The sequence below is a fragment of the Rhinopithecus bieti genome, unplaced genomic scaffold (assembly GCF_001698545.2).
Source record: "Rhinopithecus bieti isolate Rb0 unplaced genomic scaffold, ASM169854v2 scaffold_4709, whole genome shotgun sequence".
NCBI lineage: Eukaryota > Metazoa > Chordata > Mammalia > Primates > Cercopithecidae > Rhinopithecus > Rhinopithecus bieti.
In genome coordinates this window covers 1,054,179-1,063,200 of record NW_016805139.1, presented here as the reverse complement: position 1 = coordinate 1,063,200, position 9,022 = coordinate 1,054,179, and the positions used below count along the sequence as shown (strand labels likewise).

The 9,022-nt window shown below is 38.7% G+C and overlaps 1 protein-coding gene across 1 annotated transcript in view; it reads left to right on the top strand.

The window, feature by feature from the left end:
• Positions 1–9,022, top strand: part of CD109 (CD109 molecule) — a 152,841-nt gene that overhangs the window by 15,592 nt on the left and 128,227 nt on the right.

Sequence of the window (9,022 nt, the reverse complement as noted above, 5' to 3'; positions counted from 1 at the left end):
TGCGATTGGGAATAATGCCGGAATAAACATAAGTGTGCATGTGTCTTTATAGCAGAATGATTTATAATCCTTTGGTTATATATCCAGTAATGGGATTGCTGGGTCATATGGTACTTGTAGTTCTAGATCCTTGAGGAATTGCCATACTCTTTTCCATAATGGTTGAACTAGTTTACAATCCCACCAACAGTGTAAAAGTGTTCCTATTTCTCCACATCGGAGAGGAACATTTTTAAAGAACACCTAGTAGCTCCCTTTTGGCAGGGCTGTGTTAGGAATTTACATTTATGAATATGTAACTGGCAGAAATGATTTAGTATTACAAACTTAAGTTTCACTGCAATATATGTTAAAGCTCTTCAGGAATATAGATAAGATGGGGAATTTATTATTCTCAGCACTTCAAATTTATTCAGCACCAAACTACATATGGCACAATGCTGGGTGACAAATATTTGGTGACCACACGAGGTTCTTGTGCCCATGCTCTTCGCAGGGAAGCAGAGTAGGCTGCATTTGATGTGTCAGCCCAAGTTGATTGTAGAGGCTGATTGGAGTGCTATGTTGACAGTTTCAAAGTCAAGCCTAGGTTTTCTGGACTAGAGAGCTGGATGAATTAGCTGTGTCTGCCATGGGCATGGGAGTTGGGGAATGTGGTATGAATGCTGCGAAGGATTCTGCAGCCCATCCATACATTTTATTTATGGATCAGTTGAAGAGGAATGGTCGAAGAGGAATGGTAACCTACAGAGCTACATAGGGGCTTGAGGTAGTAACAACATGGATAAGAGAGGAAAGATGAAAGAGTGGGTGTATCCAAATAGTAAATGAGAGTGCAGCAAGCTACAGAGGAGGAACAAGGAGAGAAGGAATATGAGGTTATGTTTGCACTACTGTTTTGGAAGGAATAGCTGGGTCTGTCCTGCACTTTTTGGGAGGCACAGTGGGTTAGAATGGGCGCTCGGAAACCACATTGAAATTGAACCCTAGCATCACCTAATAATAGTACCCATCTCATAGCATTGTTGAGAGGATTAAATGAGATAATACTTAAGAGCTGTATCATCCAATATGGTAGCTACTAGCCACATGTGGTTTTTGAGCACTTGAAATGTGGCTCATACAAATTGAGATGTGCCATGAGTATAAAATACACAATGGATTTTGAATACTTAGTTCCAAGAAATGCAATAAAACTTGTGATTTTAAAATAATGATTTCATGTTCAATGTTAATATTTTTGACATATTGAGTTAAATAAAATATGTTATTAAAATTAATTTCACTCAATTTTTTCTATTTTTTTTTTTTTTTAGTGCACATCTTTAAAACATTTATCACAATGCTTGGTACATAGAAAACACTCAGGGAATGTTAACTATGTTGTACCTGGTGTTTCCCAGTATCAGATATTAATACTGATGCCGACCATGAGCCCGTGGCATGAGTCCAAGTCTCCCTGCTGATGACTCATTTTGGCTTGGGTGGATCTTCAATCTTATTCCTTATCCCTTGAAGAAGAAGAAAATCTCCCTAAAAAGAGCCACAGAGGTCGGCAAAATTTCTGTAAAGGGCCAGATGCTAAGCGTGTAGGTTTTGCCAACCTTCAGGTCTTTACTGCAGCTGCTAACCTCTGCCTTTATAGCTTGGAAGCAGCTGCAGATGGTGTGTAAACAGATGAGCATGGTTGTGTACCAACAGACTTTATTTACGGATGCTGAAATTTTGAGTTCATATAATTTTTACTTATCATGAAATATTATTCTTCTTTTGATATCCCCCCCAGCTATTTAGAAATGCAAACCCATTCTTAGTTCATGAACTGTAGAAAAAACAGGCGTGGGCCAGACTGGATCTGTAGGCTGTGGATTGCTGACCCTGCCATTAAGAATGCCCTGTACATTTAGTAGCCAAGAACCTTGCTTGACTTTGGGTTTTTCATTTGTACTTAACCTAACATTTACTTTATAGTGTACCATTTTATTTATTTTACTTTTAGTAGGTTTGTGTTTGACCTGCTTTTTTTTTACTCAGCAGTCTAAATGGAACAAAACTTTGTTTATGAAACTCAAATTTATTAAGATATTTGTAAGCAAAGGGAAAAGAGAGAAAAATATAAAAGGAGTATGTAAGGGACGAAAGGAGATTTTTTTGTTTGGTTTTGTTTTGCTCAGAATACTTTCCCCATAGTTATTTTGCCTTAAAGTGACATTAAACTGTGAAGCAGAAACATTGTATTTTAAATCTTACTTTAAGTTTTAAAATTTTTTATTTTATAGATTTAGGGGTACATGTGCAGTTTTCTTACATGGATATTTTGGGCAGTGGTGGAGTCTGGGCTTATAGTATAAACATCAGCCAGATAGTGTATGTTGTATCCATTAAGTCATTTCTTATCCCTCACCTGCCTGCCATATGAATCTCCACTGTCTATTATTTCACTGTCTAAAAAATACTGTATTTTATACAAAAATTAGCCAGGTATGGTGGCTCACATCTTTAATCCCAGCTACTGGGGGGCTGAGGCAGGAGGATCGCTTGAACTTGGGAAGCAGAGGTTGCAGTGAGCTGAGATCATGCCATTGCACTCCAGCCTGGGCAACAAAGTGAGACTCCGTCTCAAAAAAAAAAAAAAAAAAAAAAAAAAAAATTTTTTTTTGAAGTTTTTTTTTCCATAAATTTGTGGGTGAAAACCCCTATTTCTCACCTTGTTTATCTGTAGATCAAAGAAACTGCTGAAACACGAGGAAAAAATTTAGTAAATTGATAAAGAGATCAAAATTTTCAGCTAAAAAAGTGATAATAAACTTAAATGTATTATTGCATGAGACTGAGTAGCAAAAGGCTGCCAAAAATAATTAGGCAGCAACACTAAGTCAGGCATATATATATATGTGTGTGTATATATATATATATATAGTGGAAAATCCACTTTTTTTTTTCATAGAGAGTATTTCTGTACCTAGTTGGATTTCCATTTACACAGTACTCCTTCCCTTCAATGATTTTCCAAAGCTATTTGGTGAGGACAGATGTCAGAAGAGGCAGCATATAATGGTATTACCGAGTATGTTTAAAAAGTTAAGGAAAGGTTAGTTTTGTGTATGCTTATTACACAATTTAAAATAGCTTTGACTCTATTTGTAAATCAAACGGCCAGTTCTCAGGCTGTGCCAAATGCAAAGTCTTCAAACAAGGTTTCTTCCGAGTTGCTTAAGCAGCACTGGGAAGGAGAAAGCATCTGAAAGGGATTTGAGATTGACTGTCTCTGGTTATACACAGAAATGATTGGAGTTTTATAAAGTTATCTATAAAAACGCTAAGAAGAACCTTACATAACAGAGTGTGTCTTTAGTTAGTGATTTAAAAGAGTGCCATACTGGGTTTCAAAAGGTGGTGACCATTTCCCGTGTCTGAATGGAGCCTCGCCAAAAGGAAGAAAAATGTTCACAACAATTTGCAAATACTATCTATTTAATTCTCAACCTAGCAACAGCGGAGAAAGAGATTATTATTCCTCTCTCATCTATACTGCCCCCACTCTCCTCCCCGCTGCTCCCGATTTTGTGTTTTCGTTGTGTAAATTATTTCTAAATGAATAGAACTTTCAAATAAGTCCTATGCTAGGACTTCATAAGTGCCTAGGAAATTCCAAGCTGTATTTGTAAATTTAAAGGGAAGATCAGCAGAAAAAAATGTCAAGTACTTAAAATCGACCTTTTAATAAGAACACATGAGACCAGTGAGTAGGCCTTAGATTGGATGTGTCCACACATCCTCTGAGTCGCTCCCTGGATCCAGCAAGAAATAGGGGTGGGTGGGACATCTCTGTCCCTACAGTATAGCGTTTGGGAAGAGTCCTTGTATTTTGTATTTTTATTTGTTTTTAAATAGAGATGGGGTCACACCATGTTGCCCAGGCTGGTCTTGAACTCCTTGCCTCAAGGGATCCTTCTGCCTCAGCCCTCCCAAAGTGCTGGTATTATAGTTGTGAGCTGCCATGCCTGGCCTGGGTAGGACTTCTGTTTCTAACTCTGTATCTTTCTTGCATCTGTGAACAGATAAGGTCATGTGTCTGAGCATTAGGACCCAGGCATGCAGCTGAACTTCTCTTCCAACTTCTCTCTAGTGAGAGAATTCCTCAAAGATTTGACTTGATTCAGAGCTGCATTAAAAACAAAAGACAAAACAAAAAACACTTCTACTATGAAATGAGGTTTCCTGCACTTCAAATCTGTTTAGCTTGTTTTGAAGTGCCAGAATGCTTGGCCTCCAATAAATAAGTCAATGTCCGAGAGCCTCATTTGGATTGTAGATTCCCAACTGTTTTTTTGCTTTCTCCTTGCTGATGTCATTGGATAAAAATAAATTACCACCCCCACCCCCGTCATTCTTCATCCATATACCTTTGCTGCCGGTGGGTGGGTGGTAGCTGGTATCAGACCAGGGCAGGAAGGAAGCACATTACTTCCTCCAGTTATGGACCTAGCATAATAGTCAACCCCTGATGATTTATCCTAATACAATGAAAAATAAGTAACTCTCAATAATGGAGGGTGCTGGTTTGTTGGGACCAAGCTCACTGCAGTTTGTTTCTATTTTATTCCAATGTGGGACATTGTGGTGGATGCTGTGTTTTAAGGCCCAGATCGCCCTTCAGGGTATGAAGGACCTTTTCCCGAGAGCTGCTGGGAGTGTTGTGCCCGACTGCCTTCAGAGCCAGTTCCCTCTGATGATTGTATCAGCTAGAGAATTGCCTTGCCCGTGGTGGCCTCCCTCCTGGGGATGGCCTGCATTATGTGACTGATTGATGTGGGGTATGAAGGTCCAGCCCTTTCATCCCAGTTCAGGACAACTCTCACTGGCTGTGACTGCTTCTGAGCTGCCCTGGTGGATGCCTCTTTGGAGCCTGCGTTGCAGCCCCACTGCTGTCTCCCTTAGTCCAGTTTCCCCCGTTCCCTTCTGCAGGTGGTGATCCGCTGAATACTCCTTAGTAAACCTCCTGCATTGTAATTACCATCTCAGAGTCAGCTACTGTTTAATTTTCCTTTGAAGAGGAATGTTTCAGATCTTGGAATCAACTTCAAAACATGTCAAAACTGTGTAGTGTGAAGAATTGACATGAGTTGGGAAAGTTTTTAGTTTTTATATCCTTTTCAGAGTTCCTGTATGACACAAATTATTTTAGAGTTAGCTCCGCTGCTGCAGTGCTTAGAGTATAACTCTAAGTTTCTTCTAAGGGCAACTTTATGGAAGAAGAATCCACAGGTTCTGGAGAGTGATAAACTTGGAGCTGAGGAGAGAAAAGAGTTCAAGATGACTGAGATTTTGAACATCTGTGATTAAGGAAGTGGTGATAGCAACATACACAAACAGGCTATCCAGGCTGTGGAACTTTTACTATAATCGAAAATACGTATAATAAAAACAATAGTGAGGCACAGGGCTGGGACCGGTGGCTCACGCCTGTAATCCCAGCACTTTGGGAGGCTGAGGTGGGCAGATCGCTTGAGGTCAGGAGTTCGAGACCAGCCTGGCCAACATGGCAAAACCCTGTCTCTATTAAAAACACAAAAAATCAGCCAGCTGTGGTGGTGCTCGCCTGTAGTCCCAGCTACATGGGAGGCTGAGGCATGAGAATCTCTTGAACCTGGGAGGTGGAGCTTGCAGTGAGCTGAGATCATGCCACTGCACTCCAGCCTGGGCAACAGAGCAAGACTCTGTCTCAAAAACAAACAAACAAAAAAGCAGTGATGAGGCATAGTGACTCACATCTGTAATCCTAGGGCCTTGGGAGGTCAAGGTGGAAGGATCACTTGAGCCTAGGAGTTTGAGAGCAGCCTGGGCACCACAATGAGCCCCCATTTCTATAAAATAATAAAAAAAATTAGCCAGGCGTGGTGGCCTGTGCTTGTAGTCCTAGTTACTGGGGAGGCTGAGGCAGGAGGATCGCTTGAGTCCAGGAGTTTGGCGCGGCAGTGAGCTATGATTGTGCCACTGTGCTCCAACCTGGGTGACAGAGTGAGACCCTGTCCCCTCCCCCCCAAAAAAGTATGTATAATAAAACCAACAGTACAACTGATTCTTTTTTTTTTATTTTTAATTTTTGTGGATACATAGAAGGTGTATATATTTACAGGGTACATGAGATACTTTGAAATAGTCATGCAATGTCAACAACCACATCATAGCAACTGGGGTGTCCGTTCACTCAAGCGTTTGTCCTTTGTGTTACAAACAATCCAGTTATACTATTTTAGTTATTTAAAAATGTGCAATTAAATTGTTACTGACTACAGTCCCCCTGTTGTGCTATCAAATACTAGGTCTTATTCATTTTTCTAACTACTTTTCGTGCCCATTAACCATCCTCACTTCCTCTCTAACCCCTCACTATTCTCTCCAGCCTCTGGTAAGCATCCTTCTACTCTCTATCTCCATTAGTTCAATTGTTTTAATTTTCAGCTACCACAGATAAGTGAGAACATGCAAAGTTTGTCTTTCTGTGTTTGGCTTATTTCACTTAGCATAATGACCTTCAGTTCCATTCATGTTGTTGCAAATGACAGGATCTCATTCTTTTTTATGGCTGAATAGTACTTCATCATGTACATGTAACACATTTTCTTTATCCATTCATTTGCTGATGGACACTTAGGTTACTTCCGTTTACTTCCAAATCTTAGCTTTTATGAACAGTGGTGTAACAAACATGGGAGTGCAGATAGCTCTTTGATATACTGATTTCCTTTCTTTTGGGTATATACTCAGCAGTGGGATTGCTGGATTGTATGGCAGCTCTATTTTTAGTTTTATGAGGAACCTCCAAACTGTTCTCCACAGTGGTTGTACTAATTTTCATTTCCATCAACAGTGTACGAAGGTTCCCTTTTCTCCACATCCTCACCAGCATTTGTTACTGCCTGTCTTTTGGATAAAAGCCATTTTAACTGGGGCGAGATGATATCTCATTGTAGTTTTGATTTGTATTTCTCTAATGATGAATAGTGTTGAGAGGGCCTTTTCATATACCTGTTAGCCATTTGTCTTCTTTTGAGGAATGTCTATTCAGATCTTTTTCCCATTTTTAATTGGATTATTAGATTTTTTCCTATAGAGTTATTTGAGCTCCTTACATGTTTTGGTTATTAATCCCTTGTCAGATGAGTAGTTACAAAGATTTTCTCTCATTCTCAGTTGTATCTTCATTTTGTTGATTGTTTCCTTTATTGTGCAGAAGCTTTTTAACTTGACGCGATCCTATTTGTCAATTTTTGCTTTGGTTGCCTGTGCTTGTAGGGTATTGCTCAAGAAATCTTTGCCCAGTTCAGTGTCCTGGAGAGTTCCCCCAAAATTTTCTTTTAGTAGTTTCACAGTTTTAGGTTTAAGTCTTTAATCCATTTTGATTTGATTTTAGTGTATGGTGAGAGATAGGGTCTAGTTTCTTTCTTCTGCATATGGACATCCAGTTTTCCCAGCACCATTTATTGAAGAGACTGTCTTTTCCTCAATATATGTTCTTGGCACCTTTGTCAAAAATGAGTTCACTGTAAGTGTATGGATTTGTTTCTGGGTTCTCTATTGTGTTCCATTGGTCACGTGTTTGTTTTTATGCCAATATCATGCTGTTTTGGTTACTATAGCTCTGTAGTATAATTTGAAGTCAGGTAATGTGATTCTTCCTTTTTTTTTTTTTTTTTTTTTTTTTTTTTTTTTTTCTCAGTATAGCTTTGGCTATTCTGGGTCTTTGGTGGTTCCATAAAAATTTTAGGATTGTTTTCTGTATTTCTGTGAAGAATGCCATTGGTATTTTGATAGAGATCACATTAAATCTGTAGATTGCTTTCAGCAGCATGGACATTTTAACAACATCGATAATTTCAGTCCATGAACATGGAATATCTTTTCATTTTTTTGGTGTCATCTTCAGTTTTTTTCATCAGTGTTTTATAGTTTTCATTGTACAGATTTTTTACTTCTTTGGCTAAGTTAATGCCTGGGTATTTAACTTTATTTGCTGCTATTGTAAATGGGATTACTTTCTTGATTTCTTTTTCAGATTGTTCACTGTTGGCATGTAGAAATTCTGCTGATTCTTGTATGTTGATTTTGTATCCTGCAACTAGACTGAGTTTATCAGTTCTAATCGTGTTTTGGTGGCATCTTTAAGTTTTTCCAAATGCAAGATCATATTGGCTGGGCATGCTGACTCATGCCTGTAATACCAGCACTTTGGGAGGTGGAGGAGGTCCAGATCACTTGAGCCTGGGAGTCTGAGACCAGTCTGGGCAACATAGGGAGACCCTGTGTCTATTTATCTTTAACAAATAAATTAATTAAAATATTACATCATTTGCAAACAAGGATAGTTTGACTTCTTCCTTTCCAATTTGGATGCCCTTCATTTCTTTCTCTTGTCTGATTGCTATAGCTAGGACTTCCAGTACTGTGTTGAATAACAGTGGTGAAAGTCTTGTCGTCTTCCTGATCTTAGAGGAAAGGCTTTCAGTTTTTCCCCATTTAGTATGATACTGGCTGTGGGTCTGTCATATATAGCTCCTTTATGTTGAGGTATGTTCCTTCTATATGCAGTTTTTTGAGGGTTTTTATTATGAAGAGGTGCTGAATTTGACCATTTTTTTTTAGTATCCGTTGAAATGATCATATGGTTTTTGCCCTTCATTCTGTTGATATGATGTATCACATTGATTGATGTGCATACAACTATTTTTTTTTTTTATACTCAGAGTCAGTGCAGAGCAGTGGTTTGGAGCTCAGACCCATGAGTCAGGTGGCCAGGGTCAGAAGCTTGGCCCCAGTACTTTTTGTCTGTGTGACCCTGGGCAAGTCATTTCACATCTCTGTGTCTCAGTGTTCTCATTTGTAAATTAAGGGTAATAATACTTAATAGTATTGTTGTGAGCTTTATTTTTTATTTTTTTTATTTTTTATTTTTTTATTTATTTTTTATTTTTTTATTATACTTTAAGTTCTAGGGGACATGTGCATAACATGCAGGTTT